The 19092-nt window shown below is 43.3% G+C and overlaps 1 protein-coding gene across 7 annotated transcripts in view; it reads left to right on the top strand.

Annotated features, from left to right (window-relative positions):
* Positions 1-19092, top strand: part of LOC128346965 (C-type lectin domain family 2 member D-like) — a 94127-nt gene that overhangs the window by 44048 nt on the left and 30987 nt on the right. The window contains exon 2 of one of the 7 annotated variants that reach the window (XR_008317323.1): positions 3087-3507. The gene's annotated coding sequence lies outside the window, so the exon portion shown is untranslated. Of the gene's footprint in view, positions 1-3086; positions 3508-12077; positions 12097-12933; positions 13073-14568; positions 14785-15436; positions 15808-16020; positions 16092-19092 lie in introns of those variants that run through there. The other 6 variants (XM_053300831.1, XM_053300826.1, XM_053300829.1 and 3 more) reach the window with 6 other exon arrangements.

Below are 19092 nucleotides of genomic sequence, written 5' to 3'. Positions count from 1 at the left end.
AAAATATTTTGTATCAGTACTTCTGAACTCATATTTGAGCAAGAGAGTCCCACTTTAAGACATTAAGAGAAAGTATTTATCCCTGTTAGATTTGAATTGTCATTTTGTGTAAATGAAGTATTCTTTAAAAGGATGATTTCTATAGTCAGTTTACGTATTCCATAAATGTATAGAAAGTAGAGATTCCCACAGAAAAAGAAACATGTTAGCCCTCTGTAATATTTCAGATAAAGCCTGTCCCTTTTAGAATGATAAATATTATTGGAAATTAAATACATGCTGTGAATCATTTTAATTAATTTTTTTAAAATAAAATGTGTTTTTAAAAAGGTAATAGGGGAACAAATCTAAAAGAATCTTGGTCTTCTTTAGTTGGAAAGAAAGAAGTACTGCTTGATATTGCTTAGTGATGAACTCTGTACTACATTGTACTATTCTTTTGCAAATAATCTGGCAGTTTCCATTGGTCAGCTTTGTATGATAATTAAGTGACATATTTCAAACACCTTCAACTGAAAGGAGCACCTAAGAGAAAGGAGCACTATTTTTTAGTGAAGTACTTAACAAATCACAAAATTACACTAACAAAAGCTGGTAATGTGGCTTTCTCAATATTGTTTATTGAACATTTAGTTGTATCTTAACCTTGATCCTCAGCACAACCAGAACACCCAATCCAAACTATGACTTTGGTGGAGAACAAGAAGGTATAATGTTGGGCTGTGGGGAGGATTTTTATTAAACGTTTGTAATGAAAAGAGAGAGAGGGAGGGAGGGAGGGAGGGGGAGAGAGAGAGTTTCAAACTAGGGAAGGAAGCGGGGGAGAACAACCACAAGCAGACTGGCTTTTCAAATGCAAGCACACACACATAGTGGCTTAATGAAGGGCAACAATAAAACTAAACAGATATGGGATGAAGAACACGTTGTTGTTGTTGTTGTTGTTTTACCTTGCTTGAGAGAGAGGGCCCCGAGACAACTGTCTCCCCTTGCACAATTATAATTATGCCCCTGGGCCTGTTGTTCTGTGTGCTTTACAATTTTATCCTTGAGGATGCTTTCCATCAATTTGCCTAGAATAGACGTTAAGCTAACTGATCTGTAATTTCCCAGATTGCCCCTGGATCCCTTTTTGGAAATGGGTGTTACATTTGTTACTTTCCAGTCCTCCAGTACAGAGCCTGATTGTAGAGATAAGTTATATATTTTAGCAAGGGGGTCGGCAATTTCACATTTGAGTTATTTGAGGACTTTTGGATGGATGCCATCCAGCCCTGGGGATTTGCTAGTTTTCAGTTTTTCCAGACAGTTTAGAACATCATTCCTTGTCACTTCAATCTGACTCAATCATTTAGCCTCCATCCCCCCAAAACCTGTTTCAGGAACAGGTATATGCTCAGTATCCTCTGCCGTGAGGGGGCTGGAGAGCCTCCAGCAATGTGTTAACAGTGGAGTGGGGGAGGGAAAGACAGGCCATCTTAAACTTCAAAGGCCCAGGTATTGTAGCCTTCCCCAGGAGACCCACCCGATCACAGTGGCTACTCTCTTCTATACCTTTTCCTCCCTCCCTCCGTCTCTCTCCAAATGGGCAGGCCAGGGAGCAGCCTGTCTGGGAATTGCTTGGATGGATCTGATCAGGAGAGCTGGTCTTGTGGTAGCAAGCATGAATTGTCCCCTTTGCTAAGCAGGGTCCACCCTGGTTTACATTTGATTGGGAGACTTCCTGTGTGAGCACTGTAAGATGATGGAGCTGCTCTAGGAAGAGCAGCTGCATGTTTGCATGTCGAAGGTTCCCTGGGGCCAAAGGGTTGAGAGAAGAGCTGAAAAAAGGAACAGGCCTCAATTGCCTGGACTGTTTCCCCCCTATAACGGCCAGCCCAGCTCCCAGACCATCCCTACTTTTCTGCTTTCCCAGAAACATCTCCTCAGCCCAACCAAGCACAGCAACTCTGTTTGAAGAAAACCAGGTCCAGGACTTGCAGCAGCCCCAAAGATGACACACCTGGAGGGAAGTGGGGCAGAGGCAACACCACAGTCCATGCCCTGCCCAAGCTGCGCTCTCTTCCTTCCTTTAAAGCCCTTAACTATATGGCCCTGGATATCTGAGGGGCTGTCTGCTCCCAAAGGTTTCTGCCTGCTTGACAAGGCCATTAGAAGGGGCTCTGCTCTGTGTGCCAACAATGAGGGAGGCTCGGCTATTGTGTATGCGGGACAGGGCCTTCTCAGTTATTGCCCCAGACTTTTGAATGCTCTCCTGGTGGGCATCTGCTCCTCAGTCTCCATCACAGTTTTTAGAAAGCAAGTGAAATCTTGGCTTTTTACCCAGGTTTTTATATAAGTAGTGTTTTAGTTGCTGCTGCTGTTTATTTTATGGTCTCATATATGTTTTTAAAGCTTTTAATTAGATTTGTATTTTTTATATTCCAGTTTAATGTTTTTATTGTGTGACTTTTATAGTCTCATAGTGTTTTAATTGTTTTGTAAACCACCTTGAGATTGTTTTAATAAAAGGCAGTATAAAAATTTAAAGATAAAGAAATAAATGAATTATAAATTATATGAGTTGTTGACTCCTGGCAACCACAGAGCCCTTTAGTTTTCTTTTGGTAGAATACAGGAGGTGTTTACCATTGCCTCCTCCTGTGCAGTATGAGATGATGCCTTTCAGCTGAGATTTTAATGAAGCAGGCTGGAGTCACTACTCAAGCTTCTGTTTTGTGAGTTTGTGTATTTATGCATTTTATTATCTGCCTGCCTTCCTCCACTAGCCAGGGCAAGAAAAGACTGCTTTTGCCACATGCAATTTCTAATCTGAGTTCTCCTGAAAGTTGGTTTTACAGTTTAAATAGGAACAAATCCTATATCTATGTATCAATAAAACCCCAAATAACCAGTCCTAAATTAATGTGAAAACTAAATCAATCAGCCTTGCAATTGTTAATCTTAGGGGGGAAATCATACATGTGACTAACTGCATGCCTTGAAACTGCCCAATACAAGAATTAAATGAGTCTACTTCCTGGAAATTCTGGGAGCAGCATTATCACAACAAACACTCAGAGTATTTGTCTTGTCTCTTTTTCCAGGTTGATCTGCAATCCTGAGATTTCCTCAAGGCACCTTTCTGTACTGGATCTTACATATTGTCTTCTCACATCATCTTATGAAGAACACAATGGGAGAAGCCCACTCTAGCTTTCCTAAACACTCATCTGGGATTCTGAAGACAGGAGGTCACATACCCTGCTGGTCCATCAGTCTTGGCTGCTACTGGTGGATGGGCCTAGGAAGGTAGAACAGAGTTGTCTATGGCCGTGAGGGGGCTAATATGTGCTCCTTCCCCCTTGAATTTGAACTTGGAATCATCAGTCACTCACTGCAATGTCTTCAATGACTTTTGTTGATAAAATCTCTTGTATTTGGGCCGAACTGGATTCCACGGTTAGTGCAGAGACTATTGTGGATCTGTCTGTTCTGGATGGGGTTACACTCCTCCTGAAAGATCAGGTATGTAGCTTGGGAGTGCTCCTGGATCCAAAACTCTCTGTTTTCTCAGGTTGAGGCAGTAGTCAGGAGCACTTTTTATCATCTTTGGCTGCTACATAGGCTATGTATATTTCTATGTCCCTTTCGGTCGCTGAGCTAGCTGGTTGTAGAGTGATCCGGTAATCCATAGTTATTATGTCTTGTAATGAGTATTGTATGCGTTGTGGTTATGATGTTATGTATTTTGTATTTTATAGAACTGTGTTGCTGTGTATGTTATTGATTGTATGCTGCCCTGAGTCTTATGGGAGTAGGGTGACATATAAATCTAAATAAATAAACAAATAGATAAACAAACAAACAAACAAATAAAGGTAAATGATCTTAAACAGTGGTGCATATGCTGGTAATCTCCAGGCTTGACTGCTGTAATACACTCTACATGGGGCTGCCTTTGTACATAGTCTGGAAACCACAATTGGTACAGAATGCGGCCGCCGGAGTGGTTTCTGGGACAACCCGAAGGGACGATATATAACACCAATTATAAAATAACTGCACTGTCTGCTGATATGTCTCTGGGTGAAATATACAAAGTGCTGGTTATTATCAATAAAGCCCTCAACACTTGGGTCCAGGGTACTTAAGAGAGTGCCTTCTTCATCATGAACCCTATCACCTATTAAGATCCTTTGGAGAGGACCAGTTATGGTTGCCACTGGCTCCTTTGGTGACTGGGGACCAGGCTTTCTCTGTGTCTGCCCTGGGGCTTTGGAATATGTTTCCTGTCAACATAAGAGCATCTCCATCTCTGATTGCTTTTAGGAATGCACTCAAGACACACCTGTTTTCTCTGGCTTTTAACTGAAATTAATTTTAATTTCACCTGCAAAATTTAATTTGTGCAACAGTGCAGGTTCAGGAGGACAGGGGGAGTTGGGCAAGCCAGGGCCGCTGCTGTTGCTCCATGCCCACACGCTCTGCTTACACATATGCTTCTTTAACTAGGCTGTCAGCCACTCTACCAATCCTGTGCATGTTTAGTCAGAATTAAGTCCCACTTAATAAATGATCAGAAAACCAAAGCAATGATGGTTGCTTAGACACCCAGACTATACAACTGGAAAATTAATGACAATAAGATTGAACAGGTTCAGTGCTTTAAGTATTTGTGTGCACGGGGGGGGGGGGGGCGTGTTTTCAGGCTTATGGGGGGAGAAATGCACATTTAGACTATATAGTGCAATCAGCACAGTGAAGTACTGCTGTGATTCTGAGATTTTACCAGTCTAGGGGACAGCATTTTGTGCCGGCAGCCATTAAGCTGTTTCAGGCCAAATCAATGGCTCAGCTGCTTTTTGGAGTTCAGTTGGGACCTTATACCAACTTTGCTCCATTAGAAGCTATTTAAACTTAACTTTAAAGGGTGGTCCTCCAGGTGTCAGAAGGTGTATCTAATTCGGCCCTTAGGCTGGAGGCTGAGGTGAACAAGGTGAAGACCAGAGTGTGGATGACAGTATTTAAATGCTGGTTAAGACTTAAATTTTGCCCAAGTGGGTTGCCTCCCCTTGGTTTTGGAGGACCAGTCCCACACTAAGTGGTTATTAAAGCTGAAGAGAAAACTTCTTACGTTTGGACTCTCCTTTGAATTCTTAATTGCTAAGGCCGTTAGAATAATGGAACAGTATATCTTGGATGTTGAAATGCAGGAGGAGAGAAGTAAACTTCCCAAATGCATTAAGAACTGGTGGGCTACCCCTCCTCCACCAGACTGGTGGTTGGCGTTGGGGTGGTTTACTGTGCTCTCTCAGAATTTAAATCTCAGAGCTGGAAGGGCTGGTTTGGTCTACCATCCTGTACTCTAAACCAGGATAATTTTATGTATTATTTCTAAAGCACCAGCTGTGGTTTGTTCTGAACAGCTCTGGGATTCAAACCAAGTCACTGCTCAAAAGGGGCACATGGGCGATTTTAGAAAAGGGAGAGAGTGGACAAAAGAAGATCATAGAGAGAGGAGAGGTCAAAAGTATGTTAATACCTGCAGCAAAAATTCCTGATTAGCAAGAAGTTTATAGAAAAGCTAGGCAGAATAGAGACATTAACAGGAATGATATGAAAATAGAATATGAATAAATGTTGCAGATGTATTTGAAAAGCCCTTCTAACAGCATTCTATGGCCGCCTCCTCTAGACAATGGACAAGGCAGTTAAATTTGGTGCTGGCATGATATCCTGCATGAGGAATGATTGTGATCTTGTGGTTTGAGAGAGGTGAAAATCATTATTCATTATGTACTCTACTGAGGCTTGTATAAGATCCCTGAGAGAGGTATGGTTGAATACATATCTGGCCAAAAAAGCCAGTTGGCCTACAAAGTTTCAACTTCTTTTCTTAGAGCTACCGATAACGATGTAACTCATAAAGTATCTTTATCTGTTGTGGGTGCAGCCAAGATTTGTTCACAAATCCTGAGCACTGCAAAGGTGCTGAACATAAATGACATATTAGTTTTACATGGGGTATTGATGCATTAGTGTCATTTCGTTATTACTTAGCTATTATTTCATAATCATTCTAGGCCACGGAATCACTGACTGATCTTGGACTGGTCACTTAGTGCTGTGCCTCATTATTTCTCAAGTATAAAATAAGACCAATGTTCCCTAAATGGTATAATATTGCAGTGTTAATATTGCAATTCATATACTACACAATTTGTGTGTATTATGTGAATTGGACTAACCACGTAGTGTGTGACTTGTCTCAGTGCTTTTGTCAGAGGGAGCCGTCTGCTTATATGTATTTCCCACTTGTAGCATATTTTGAGTACAGGCTTTGTTCCACTACTGACCCTATGCTGTTGCTGATAGATTCTGCCCCTCACAGGAAGGGAACTTGGAGGTCTTCTAGTTTAGTTTGGAGTCCATTATTATTGCTGGGTCAATTAAGGGGGTGTCCAGAACTCCTTGTATGATTAGAATGGATCACTTTCAATTTGTGACTCCTGTGGATGTGGACCAACTCCTTGGAGCTGTACGGCATACCACCTGTTTTCTAGATCCTTGCTGAACATGGCTTATATAATCTAGTAGGGAGGTTATTAGAAGGAGGGTGGGATTCCTTCATGTTTGAAGGAGACAGTTGCTAGACCCCTAGTTAAGAAGTCTGCTCTAGAGCCCTTAGAGATGGATAATTATAGGCTATTCTTTAACCTTTCTTGGCTAGGCAAGATTACTGAGGGAGTGGGAGCTAATCAAGCCATTTTGGAGGATACCAATTATCTAGACCTATTTCAAACTGGCTTTTGGGTGGGCTATGGAGTTGGGACAGCCTTGGTCAGCCTGATGGATTATCTTCATCAAGATCACCTGCTCATGATGGAGGGAGTGTGATTCTGTTGGTTCTTTTGGATCTCTCTGCAGCTTTCAGTACAATCGACCATGGTATTCTTCTGGACCATTTGGGGAATTTGGGTACTGCTTTGCAGTGGTTCAATTCCTATTTCTCAGGTAGCTTCCAGATAGTGTTGCTCGAAGACAGTTGCTCTGAGAAATGAATGTTTTGGATGGGGTTAAATTCCCCCAGAAGGAAGGTACACAGTCTGAAGTACTCCTGGACCGAAGTGTCATCCTGGTTGGTTTGTCAGATTAAGACTACGGCCAGGAGCATTTTTATCAACTTGGGTTAATGTGACAGCTGCATCCATTCCTTGAAGATAATGATTTTAAAACTATGTTATGCTCACTGATAACCTCTAGCCTTGACTTCTACATAGGGCTGCCTTGGTATGTAGTCAGGAAAACTCCAATTAGTCCAAAAGTATGATGGCCAGATTGGTCTCAAGGTTCTCCTGGAGAGACCATATTAGGCCTTTTTAAAAAAAACAGCTGTAATAGCTGCTGATATGTTTTTGGGTGAAATACAAAGTGCTGCTAATTTACCTTTAAAGCCCTGTTCTTAGGACCACGTTACCTTAGAAAGTGCCATGAAAACTGCTGCTGCCCTTGCCATCTTGCTCCTCAACCTGCTCCCATTCTGCCTTTTCAGAAGGCAGGAAAGTAGGAGTGACAGGAAGGAGAGAAATTCAAGGCAGCAGGTAGAGATCGTGTGTTTATATATATAACAGAGCCCCTGGTGGCGCAGTGGTAAAACTGCCGCCCTGTAACCAGAAGGTTACAAGTTCAATCCTGACCAGGGGCTCAAGGTTGACTCAGCCTTCCATCCTTCCGAGGTCGGTAAAATGAGTACCCAGAATGTTGGGGGGCAATATGCTAAATCATTGTAAACCGCTTAGAGAGCTTCCAGTTATAGAGTGGTATATACATGTAAGTGCTATTGCTATATACATTGGAAAGAAAAGGTTAGATTGTATAAAGGGGGTGGAGTAGCAATGCATTTTTTTTAGAAGAAGCCATTGCATGTTTTAAAACTTGCCGTTGTTGTTTAGTGAAACTATTGAAAACTGCAGAGACAAAATACCAGGGGAAGTTAGAGGTTAGTTATTCATGTTTAACAAAGGAAATTAGAATGTGGCAGGAAATCAGAAAGGGCAATCAGAGGTGTTAGGGTTGGTTGGGCTTCATCTGGAAGTCTTCTCTATATTTATCCCTTGGATCAACTGCATTTTTTTCTTCACACACTGAAGAGGGTGGGGAGGGAGATGAGTCACTTGTGGTTTTCTGAAACTAGATACGGTGCAGTGCCAATTTCTGAATCACAGACAGAGGGTATTTTTATTCACCTCCATCTACTCCAGCCCTTGATATTATTGCATATTATTTACTGTTTCTAAAATACTAGCAATGCCTGATGCTCTACAACACTGGGGTTTAAAACAAATCACTGCTCAAAGGGGCTCATGAGATACATTGGAAGTTTAAATTTATATATTTGCTTGGAAACACCAATATAAATGTGACTCTTAATGGATTCTTGTTTGCAGTGGGTGCAGCCAAGATTCATTCACAGATCCTGAGCAATGAATTGATAAATTGTAGAGTTGGTGAATACAATTGACATGGTAGTTTTTACTTATGATGATACAGAGTAAATCTATTATTATTTAGCTGTTAATGCCATGCTGTAAGTCAGCCAGCCATAGATTAACTGACTGATCTTGGACTAGTAATTTATTACTGTGTCCCTCAGATGTAAAATGGAACCACCATCTGCCAAGTGGTATAAATGCTATAACTTGCATTTATTTATGGTGTGATTTGGATTTCTTGTGGAGTGTGTGGCTTGCCTCAGTGCTTTTGTCACACAGAGCCATATAATTACACACACTTCCTGCTTTCTACTAGTGGCATTTTTTGAGCTTGGGATATGCCCCTCTATTGACCACCAGGTTACACTGCTGAGTTGACAAACTCTGTCCCAACCCCACTCACTAATGCACAGAAGTGTCCCTGTGTGAAATAAGCCCTGTTCAGGCACATTGTACAAGTGTACAGATGCCGGTACATTCATATGAGTGTTTGTGTGAATAACTGTACCAGCATTATTTTAGAAGTGAACCTGTGTGATGAAATGGGGTGGTGGGGGTGGTGACTATGCTTTCCTGGGATCTACCCTCAGTAGAGAGATTGCTCTGATCCCAAATCTAGGAGCACACCGCTCCTTCAAGGTAGGCTGCCACAAGTTGAAGACTGATCTAAAGCCTTGGACCAGGCTTAGACACAACATCAACAGCCTAGAACTGTCCGGCCTCTGGTCAGAAAAGCCTTTTCACATAGGGAAAGATAAGGGTCAAAGGACACATGGTTGGGAAAAGATGCAAGCCTGGTGAAGTAACCCCATTTAAAATGACAGAAGGGACCCAATTTAAATTATTACAGGCTGGGTGGGGATAATTGTAGTAGCATAAAACGAATCAGAAAATTAAAAAAATACTTTTCATATACATTTCTGGTTGTAGAAGATTGTTGCTGTCTGGCATCACATCTTGCTTGCATGTTCTGTCAATTTCAGACTGAACTTGAGCATAAACCTCATCAACTTCCACTTCTTCTGTATCAGTTGTATCAGGTGCTATGGCACCTTCGCAGTGCTCAGAATTAGCAAACAAATCTTAGGTGCACCCACAACAGATAAGGATACTTTATGAGTTACATTGTTATTGGTAGCTCTAAGAAAAGAAGTTGAAACTTTGTAGGCCAGCTTGCTATTTTGGCCTGATAGAATTGACAGAGGAAGTGTGACTCTGTTGGTCCTTTTGGACCTCTCAGCAGCTTTCAATACGATCGACCATAGTATCCTTCTGGAACACCTGAGAGTGTTGGGGGTGGGAGGCACTGCTTTGCAATGGTTCCGCTCCTACCTCTCGGACAGATTCCAGATGGTGTCGATTGGAGACTGTTGCTCCTCGAAATCTGAGCTTAAATATGGTGTCCCTCAAGGCTCCATACTTTCTCCAGTGCTCCACATCTACATGAAACCGCTGGGAGAGATCATCGGAGGATTTGGAGAGGGGTGTTATCAGTATGCTGATGACACCCAGATCTACTTCTCCATGTCACATTCTTCAGGAAATGGTATAAATTCCCTAAATGCTTGCCTGGAAGCAGTAATGGGCTGGATGAAGGATAATAAACCAGGGGCGTTACTACCATTAGTCAAGGGAAGGCAGTCATCTTGGGGCCCCACTACCTTGAGGGCCCCCCCAGAGGCACTTCACATGACTCCCCACCCACTCGTGTTGCACCCTCTATGAATTATGTCGAGTCTCTTGGAAATCAGCAGTATCAGAGAGTAAAAAAACTAGATTCTATGTGAAGTAGATATTCACTGTATAAAATGGGGATGTGAGTGTGAGTGCACTATATATTGTGAAGTGTGTTTCTGTGTGCATATCAGCAAGGGGCCCATTTTAAAATCTTGTCTCTGGGCCCACTCCAACCTTGCTATGCCCCTGCCTCCATACATTATAATAATCTAAGATTTAATTTGATCATATCTCACTTCTCAACATTTCTTATCCTAGTCTTATCAGCCAGAAAACAAAACTTCACCACGTTATAAGATACTACATCGCAATGGTCTGTTAAAAGTAATTCCAAATAGAACTGCTCCGAAAAACTGGGGTATGCTGTTTAAAAAGGACTTATATATCTCTCCCGCAAAGATTGATAAAACTGAAGATTCAAGATAACATGGGCCGTTGATTCAACTTCCCCAGAACCACAAGGGCCCATGGTTAAAGAAGATACAGCTGGTGGAAGCGCTGTGGAAATGCTGCCAATTCACCCTGTGGCTCATTTTCAGTCACGGCTGCCTGCCACCCTCCCTCACTTTTTCTTTTCTTTTTACAAGACTCTGCCTTTAACAGCTGCCTGGCATGCAGAAATCCAACAGGCAGAGTTTTACAATCACTACATTCCAATGTTGGAAAAGGGCGTTTTAGAACTAGAAAAAGTGTAGAAGAGGGCAACCGAGATGATCAGAGCCTGGAGCAATTTGGGGCTTTTTAGTTTAGAAAAAGGTGACTACAGGGAGACATGATCGAGCTCCATAAAATCATGCATGGTGTGGAGAAAGAGAGAATTTGTTCTCCCTCTCACAACACTAGAACCAGGGGTCATCCCATGAAACTGATTGCCAGAAAATTTAGGACTAACAAGAGGAAGTCCTAAATTATTCACACAGTGCATAATAAAGCTATGGAATTCTCTACTACAAGATGCGGTGATGACCACCAGCTTGGATGGCTTTAAAGGGGGCTTAGACAATTCATGGAGAACAGATCTGTCAATGGCTTCTAGTCTTGATGGCTAGAGGCTGCCTCCAAGATCAGAGACAAGATCGCTCTGATACAAGTTGCTGGGGAGCAACAGTAGGCGAGAGGGCATGCCTTCATCTATTTGCCTGTGATCTTCCCATTGTAAGAGATGGGCCACTGTGGGAAACAAGATGCTAGACTAGATAGGCCTTAGATCTGTTCTTCTTGTGATTGCTGCTACTGAATTTCTGCTTGTTTCTTATCTGCTAAAAGCATATAGCCGCTGTCAGGGGCGTAACTATAGGGGGGGCAGGGGGGGCACATGCCCCCGGCGCCACCCTGGCAGGTCACATGGGGGTCGCCAAAAAGTGGCTCCCCCCCCACCGCCGCCCCCCCCCCCCCGCCGCTCCCCCTGGATCGCCCACCAATCGCTCGCCCACTGGCGGCAGGCATGCAGGCGGCAATTTTTTTTAAAAAAAAAAAAATCCAATCAGCCAGCGGGGGCGCCACACTGGGCGCTGCTCACTGTCACTACTGCTGCCGCAACCGCTGTCTCCTCCGGTTCCGGGAGGGTGGCGCCTCAGGCCCCCGCACTTGCACAGGCACACACGCAGTGCTGTGCTCTGGACTCGCAAATCAAGAATCCGACAGAGTCCGGGCAGGCGGCGGGGTGGGGCTCGCTGGTTCACTTCAGTCAGCGCATGTCCCTGCGACCACGTGGGTGGATTGTTGAAGAGAGACTGTGCTGTTTGCAAACTTGTGCTGACTGCGTGTGCTGTGCTGTGAATTGTAGCCTGTGTACTGCCGGTTTTGACCTGATATGATTTTGCCCACCACTGCCCTGCTTCTCGCTGGCTGCATTCTTTGATTCTACTCCCTCCCCAGCCCCAAAGTAAGTAAACTGCCTATATATCTCTTTCTGACGCTTCTGCTTCGTGTGTTTGTCTGTGTGTGTCACGCCCTCTTCTTCAGCAACAGCAAATGACTGGGAAGAATGCAGGAGCTGCACAATTTTGGGGCAATGAGAAGTGATTGCAAAGAAGATAAATGCTGCATTTGCCACTTTGCACCTTTCCTTTTCATGCTCTTTGTTTTGGGGGAGCGGGGCACAGATGGGGCGTGCACCTGCCTGCTTGCTTCTCCAGCAACAGCAAACGACTGGGAAGAATGCAGGAGCTGCACAACTTTGGGGCAATGAGAGGAGTGATTGCAAAGAAGATAAATGCTGCATTTGCTACTTTGTAGCTTTCCTTTTCATGCTCTGTTTTCAGGGAGGGGGGCATAGATGGAAGATGGGGGAAGTGGTGCAAAATGTAATACCTATGTATTACCTTTCTCCCATTCTACTTAGGATGTGTAAAGCAAAAGAGTAAATCTTTCCGTTTTGTGCAGCACCTTTTCGCTGCCTATGGATCCCAAGTTTATTTGTAGCCCGTCTGTAAAGTGCATTCTTTCAGAATAGCGTTTGCTTGAAAGCAAGAAGAGACCCAGCGAGGGGAGCAAAGAGCCCCACTAGGCAGTGCTGCCGCAGCAGCATGCTGTCTCGCTTGCCAGCTACAACAATCCCCCCTTCAGGCTAAAGCCAAGTGAAGAGACAGAGAAAGAGCGGAGGGGGTGGGGTGGGGGGAGGCGCGCCCAAAAGGCTGGATTGTTAAGAGCTCCGAAGGGGACGGGGAAGGGCTATAAGAATGCCACGAGACAGCCTCAAGCCAGCAGCCACCTAGTACGACGAGCTGGGCTGGCTCCCCTCCCCACTAAGGGAGAGTCTGTATTACTGAGCCCCGACAGAAGACCAGAGATACTGACAGCTTCCCCAGAGTCCAAACCAAAGAGCTCCTCTCAGCAAGAGGGGAGAAGGCAGGGAGGAGGTGAGCTTGTTAAATTAAAGATCAGTTAGCACCGCTCTGAAATGAAATATAGTTCAGAGAGTCACTAGTCTGTAAGAAGGGAAAGGCTTGATTGTTGATATTGACCATAATTCCTTGCAGACTTATGCAGAAAAGTAGTACTAGGAAGTTTATTCCTGGCTGTGAGGGTTTCTTCGCCTCAGATGCTTTATTTACTGAAGGAAGGCAGGGTTGTCTCTCCCCCCACCCCTTGGACTAAGATGGATAATTTCCTGAACAGAGACTTCTTCTCGGGTATACCCATCTGAAGGTCGAGTTAGGCACGTAAACATATTTTTTTAGTTCACAGAGGGAGAGAAGAGACAGCCTGAGACACCACCTTACAAACAAAGCAGATTTGCAGTCATATTGGGGGGGGGGATATCACTCACTTATAGCCACACTTTAAAGGCAGGATTCTAGGCAGAGACTTTGCTGATGTGCCTAAGCTGATGATTTGTAATATATGCATTTTTTAAAGTATTGCCTTAGCAGTAAAATATTATCCTTTGAAATATTGTAATATGTTGAGCAACCCAGCAGAGAGGTGGGGGGATGGGGCGTTTTAGATAGTGGGAAAGGATTAACAATTGTTTATGAATAGATTTGGTTTCTGTTTCTGTGAACTTGATCAAAGGCTGTTAGCTCTGTTTTAAGAGCTTGTGCCAGGAGTTCTCAACTTCTAGTCCAACATCATTTGGGGACCCAACTCCCATCATGGCTTTTAGAAAAAATCTACTTGTACATGTGTTTTCTGGAAAATCCTTTACAAACATTGGTTTCAGGAAAAAATCCACTTAGACACATGGTTTCCTTTATGTCAAACTCATTTTTAAGTTGAGGCTGCACAAATATTTTAAATAAGGAGTTATAGATTGTATCCCCCTGTCAAATTTAATTTTAAAGGCTGTAATTATGTATTTGTGATCTTGATATATTGAAGTATATTAAATGTATTGGTATATCCATATTAAGCTTTTATGATTTAGGGTACTCTCTTATTAATATAGTGACCTATGTATAATGTAGTATGTATCATCATTGCATCATAATTCTGTTGTTTGAGATACAGGCCAACTCCACAGGGTTGTTGTGAGGAAAAAACACATGTGTCAGTCAGATGTATGTGGGGGGGGGCAGCGAGGGGGGGGCGCAATTTCAGTGCTTGCCCCGGGCACCGTTTTCCCTAGTTACGCCTCTGGCCGCTGTCCATAACATGAATCAGGAAATTGTAGACATTATTCTTATTGTGAAGGGAATCTGGCTGTAGAGTCACCAATTTTTGAATCAGACCCTATAACTGTTCTTTAACAGCAGTTTAACCTGCAATAATTAGCAGCTGATCATGTTTAGCTCAATCGCAGGAAAAGCTTCACCTACTAATTTATACCCGTCAACCCCCATTAAAAGCACATGAGCAGTCCAGTTGGCAACCTTTTTCACAGCTGTGACAAGTCATTGTCTTGATGTGGAATGGTTTAGTGTGACAAACTGCATAAACTTTGCAACTCAAGTTAACTTAATGCAGAAAAGTAGGATTTGTTGAGTAGTTTTAGGTTATGATTCACTGAGGTGTGTGCATCAAGCTGACTGGCAAAAAATAAGACAACCTGAGCTGTGATTTATAAGGTTTGTTTAAATCTTCTTCAGAGTTGGAATCTGAGTTGGAAGAGGAAACGTAGTTCACAAGAAGAGTAAGTTTAACAGTTTATTTAAATATACAGCTTGTCCTATCTCATTTACCCAGGATCAATAGTAGGAAATTGAACCACAAGCACACACTTTCCACTTATGTTCTAATTATTTGAAGGGCTTGGGAAATAAAGATGAGCAAAAGAAAAATGAGTTTAAAACTTGCATTTTATAGAGAGATAAAGCACAAGTAACAAAGAAGCCAAATTAGGAGGAACTTAGGAAGTTGCCTTGTATCAAGTCAGAGCCCTCTGTTTTATGTAATGGATGAACTCGGGCATTACGGCTCTGTTTTATGTTTTAACAGTTTATTATTTATTTGACCATGTTTGTTTTTATGTAAAGTTTTTGTACTTCGTGTTTTGCTGGTCGAATGATGGTAACAATTTGATTTAACCAGGGGTAGGAAGGTTGGAGGAGGCAGCCCTGGGACAGATTTAAGGCTGGGTCTCTCAGCTTTGCTCTCACCTGACTTACCCACAGCTGCAGCAAAGGTGGCTGGGTGAGCAGTGAAGGTGGATAAGTCAGGTGAGAGCAAAGCTGAGAGACACCCATCCTTAAATCTGCCCCAGGGCTGCCTCCAACCTCCCAGCCCCTGGTTAAAGATACAGCAGGTGGAAGCGCTGTGGAAATGCTGCCAATTCACCCTGTGGCTCATTTTCAGGCACGGCTGCCTGCCACCCTCCCTCACAGCCGCCGTGTTTGCCCATATATGGGAACTCACCAACCAAGGAGTGACATTTCACGGTGTTCAATTACTCCTCAGTGTGGTGAGAGAGCCCACACCCCTTGATAGTCTGTTGTCCTTGTCTCTAGCGTGAACAGCTCAGGGAGCCTTCGCCTGCTTCTGCTGGGCATAGGGAGGACCTTTACGCGGGTGGGCGGAGGCAGGAGTACACTCACAGCTTGCTCAATTCTCGCTGCTGTCTTTTCGTGGCGGAAAAGCGGATCGTTTGCCAAACCAGCAGTCACTAAGGCGAGGCTGGGACTGCCGCCTTTGCGATGCCAAGCTCGTGCAGGTGAAGGTAAGCAGTTCTCGCTTGGGAGGGAGAAGAGAGCTCTGCTCTCCTCACGACGGTGCATCCTGCCTCGTGACTGGCCGCGGTTGCCTCGCTCACCCGTTCTCCTTCGTGCTCCCTTCCTCTTTGAAAAGGCAGGGAGCTGGTCGAGCAGCAGCAGCGGTCCCCATCAGATAAGGGGAGATAGGTCGGTGCGCCCCAGAGAAGGTCGGAGTAGGGCGACTGCTGCGAGGAGCAACCAACCGCTCCCCCCCCCCCACCGCTGGGGTATCCGGCCTCAGGCATGTGGAGTAAGTAGGGCAGGGGATCGGACAGAGCGTGATGCACACGCTAAGCAGCAGGTAACTTAAGTTCTGAGAGTGGTGTGTGTTTTGCGGTCTGCAATTCAGTGTGCGGCGAAGGAGTGTTTTTCCCCTTAGGGAGTTATCCACTTCAATGACCTGCGGTGAACCGTTTTGGCGGTGTTTGCTTAAATGAATCATAGACTTTCAGCCGCTCATACTAGGTTTCCTCTCGGTAGCGGGCGGCGGCTGCTTGGGGAGGGAAGGGAGCCAGGAGGTAAATTTTCTAACACATCCTCTTAACAACTCAAGTTTATTGCAAAACAAAAGGTTAGTATTTTGCCTTCCTGACGGCTGTACCTTACAAGATAATTGGACTCCTTAAATATGCTGTGAAAAATATTACCCTTCAAGAAACATAGTAACAATGCCTGACTGGTTGATTAAGTGCCGTCAAGTCGGTGTCGGCTCGTAGCGACCAGATAGATTCTCTCCAGTCCAGTCTTCAGGATAATCTGCCTTCAACTTGGCCTTTAAGGTCTCTCAGTGGTGTGTTTTCATTGCTGTCCTAATCGAGTCCATCCACCTTGCTGCTGGTCGTCCTCTTCTTCTCTTGCCTTCAACATTTCCCAGTATTATGGACTTCTCAAGGGAGCTGGGTCTTCACATAATGTGTCCAAAGCATGATAGTTTGAGCCTGGTCATTTGTGCCTTGAGTGAAAATTCTGGACTGATTTGTTTTCTGATCCATTTGTTTGTTTTCCTGGCTGTCCATGGTATCCTCCAAAAGTCCTCTACAGTGCCAAAGTTCAAAAGTGGCAATACTTTTTCTGTCCTGTTTCTTCAAAGTCCAGCTTTCGCATCCATAGAGTGTCATGGGAAAAACCATTGTCTGAACAATTCTAATCTTTGTAGGTATAGACACATCACAGCATCTAAATAACCTTTCCAGGGCCTTCATTGCATCCCTACCAAGTGCTGGTCTTGGTAGGGTTGACTGCTGGATCCTTTACTGTTGATGGTCGATCCTAAAAGGCAGAAGCTACCCACCACTTCCATGTCTTCGATATCAGTTCTGAGGCTGGTTGTTTGGTGGCCTAGCTTAGTCATTAGCTTAGTCTTCTTTACATTTAGTCGTAATCTCATTTTTCCACTGTGCTCCTTGACTTTCATTACTAGAGCTTGCAGATCATCCACTTTCTCAGCTATCAGAGTGGTGTCATCAACACAGTGCAGGATGTTTCTTCCTCCAAACTATGACTATGAGTTTGTGATTATTTCATCCACCCCAATTCAAGATGGCAGATGTATGAACATTTAAGTCTGAAGTGAACTAAATTGTGAGGATAGTAATAGAGCAATGATAATTAGACCTGAAACATATATTGGATGCACCTAAGCCTGCACCTAATCTTGCTCTATCAGAAGCTTAAAGACATTGATAAGATTGATGTTGATTATTTATATTATTATACCATCTGATATGCACATCTCTAGGCAGTGTACAAAATTTAAAATACAATATAAAACAGAGTAAAAGTTAAAATTTCACAAAAAAAGTAAAAACAAGCTCATAAAATAAAAACAAATTAAATAGTTTAAAAGTAATTTCTGTTTAAATTCTGCAAAACCAGGTGCACCTTGAGAGACTTTCTAAAAACAGAGAAGGTAATGCTCTTATTTCAATAGGGAGCATATTCCTAAGCCCCCGGGGCAGCCACAGAGAAAGCCTGATCCTAGGCCAGCAAACAAGCTGGCGTCAACCATAACTGGACCTCTTCAGAAGATCCTAATAGGCAACAGGGTTCCTGACAAAGCAGGCGCTCTCATAAATATCCGAGATCTTTGGAACAATGATCTTGAATACCCTATTTTGTTAAACCAATGGTGAGTAGTTTTGAAGGCAGTGAAATATGCCTCTTTAGATCTCAAAATGAAGCGAATACAGCAAAAACCTTTATTCCTTGTTTACTGGACACCTCAGAGAATGTTTAATAAGGGTTGGTTGCAGACTTCTAGATATTAAACCAGTTACCAGGACTTTGTGTTTTGATTTTGAAGCAGATCAGTCAGTCCATTGATTTTTAATGATTTTTTTGAATTTTTTAAAAAAACTTCATAGAAGTCAAGGTCCTATAAATGAGCTGTTTCATGGCAGAAAATTACAAAAACATCTGGAACCAAAGCCCCTACCTTGAACTATCATTCCACCCCCATGTAATGGAATCTATCCTTTGTCTTGATTAAAAAAAAGTGCAACATGCCCTCTCCCTTTGCCCAACCCTTTACATTTCCAGAATGGCTGGCCATAGACTTCTGAAACTGTGCATACAAGTAGTTTTAAGCCGGAAGTATTCTGTGTATTTTTATTTTATTTAAGGAAATTGGTAAATCCTGTGGTTTCCAGTGAATCTCTACTGCAGTACAGCTGCCAGAAAAAGCTATATCTATCCATAGAATATTTAACACTGTTAACACTGTGTTTAACACAGTGTTAAACAGTTTTATTTGAACACATCTGAATAAACAAACAGCTTTTTTGTTTACAGATGCACTATGCTCAAGTTGATTTGTGATCCAAAGGATCTTCATGAGAACTGTGAAGCAAGGAGCATTTGTTGTGGTTTTAATCCCACCCCCCGGCACAAATGTACTATATGTCCAAGTTGGTTTTGTGTTTGAACCGTGGAGCAAGGGACACATGTTGTGTCCCAGTTAGTTGGTGAATAGTCATGAAACTGTGTGAATCCATTGGGGCTTCCTTTCTCTCTCTCTCCCCCCCCCCCCACATGGCAAATGTGCTCTGGCCCATATCTGTGGGTTTGTGGTGAATGATCAAGAAGATGTATAGGTCTTTAGGGGGTTGTGTAGTCATTTGCCCCAAATGTACTCTGGCCCAGAGCTGTAGGTTTATGGTGAAGTGTGTGTGTGTGTGTGTGTGTGTGTGTGTGTGAAATGCTTAATTTGCAAGGGGTGGGAATGGTAAGCTAATTAGATCCAGGATCCAAAG

Source organism: Hemicordylus capensis, chromosome 2 (assembly GCF_027244095.1).
Source record: "Hemicordylus capensis ecotype Gifberg chromosome 2, rHemCap1.1.pri, whole genome shotgun sequence".
Taxonomy (NCBI): Eukaryota; Metazoa; Chordata; class Lepidosauria; order Squamata; family Cordylidae; genus Hemicordylus; species Hemicordylus capensis.
Note: the sequence above shows the minus strand (reverse complement) of the source record. Positions and strands in the feature narration are given on the sequence as shown.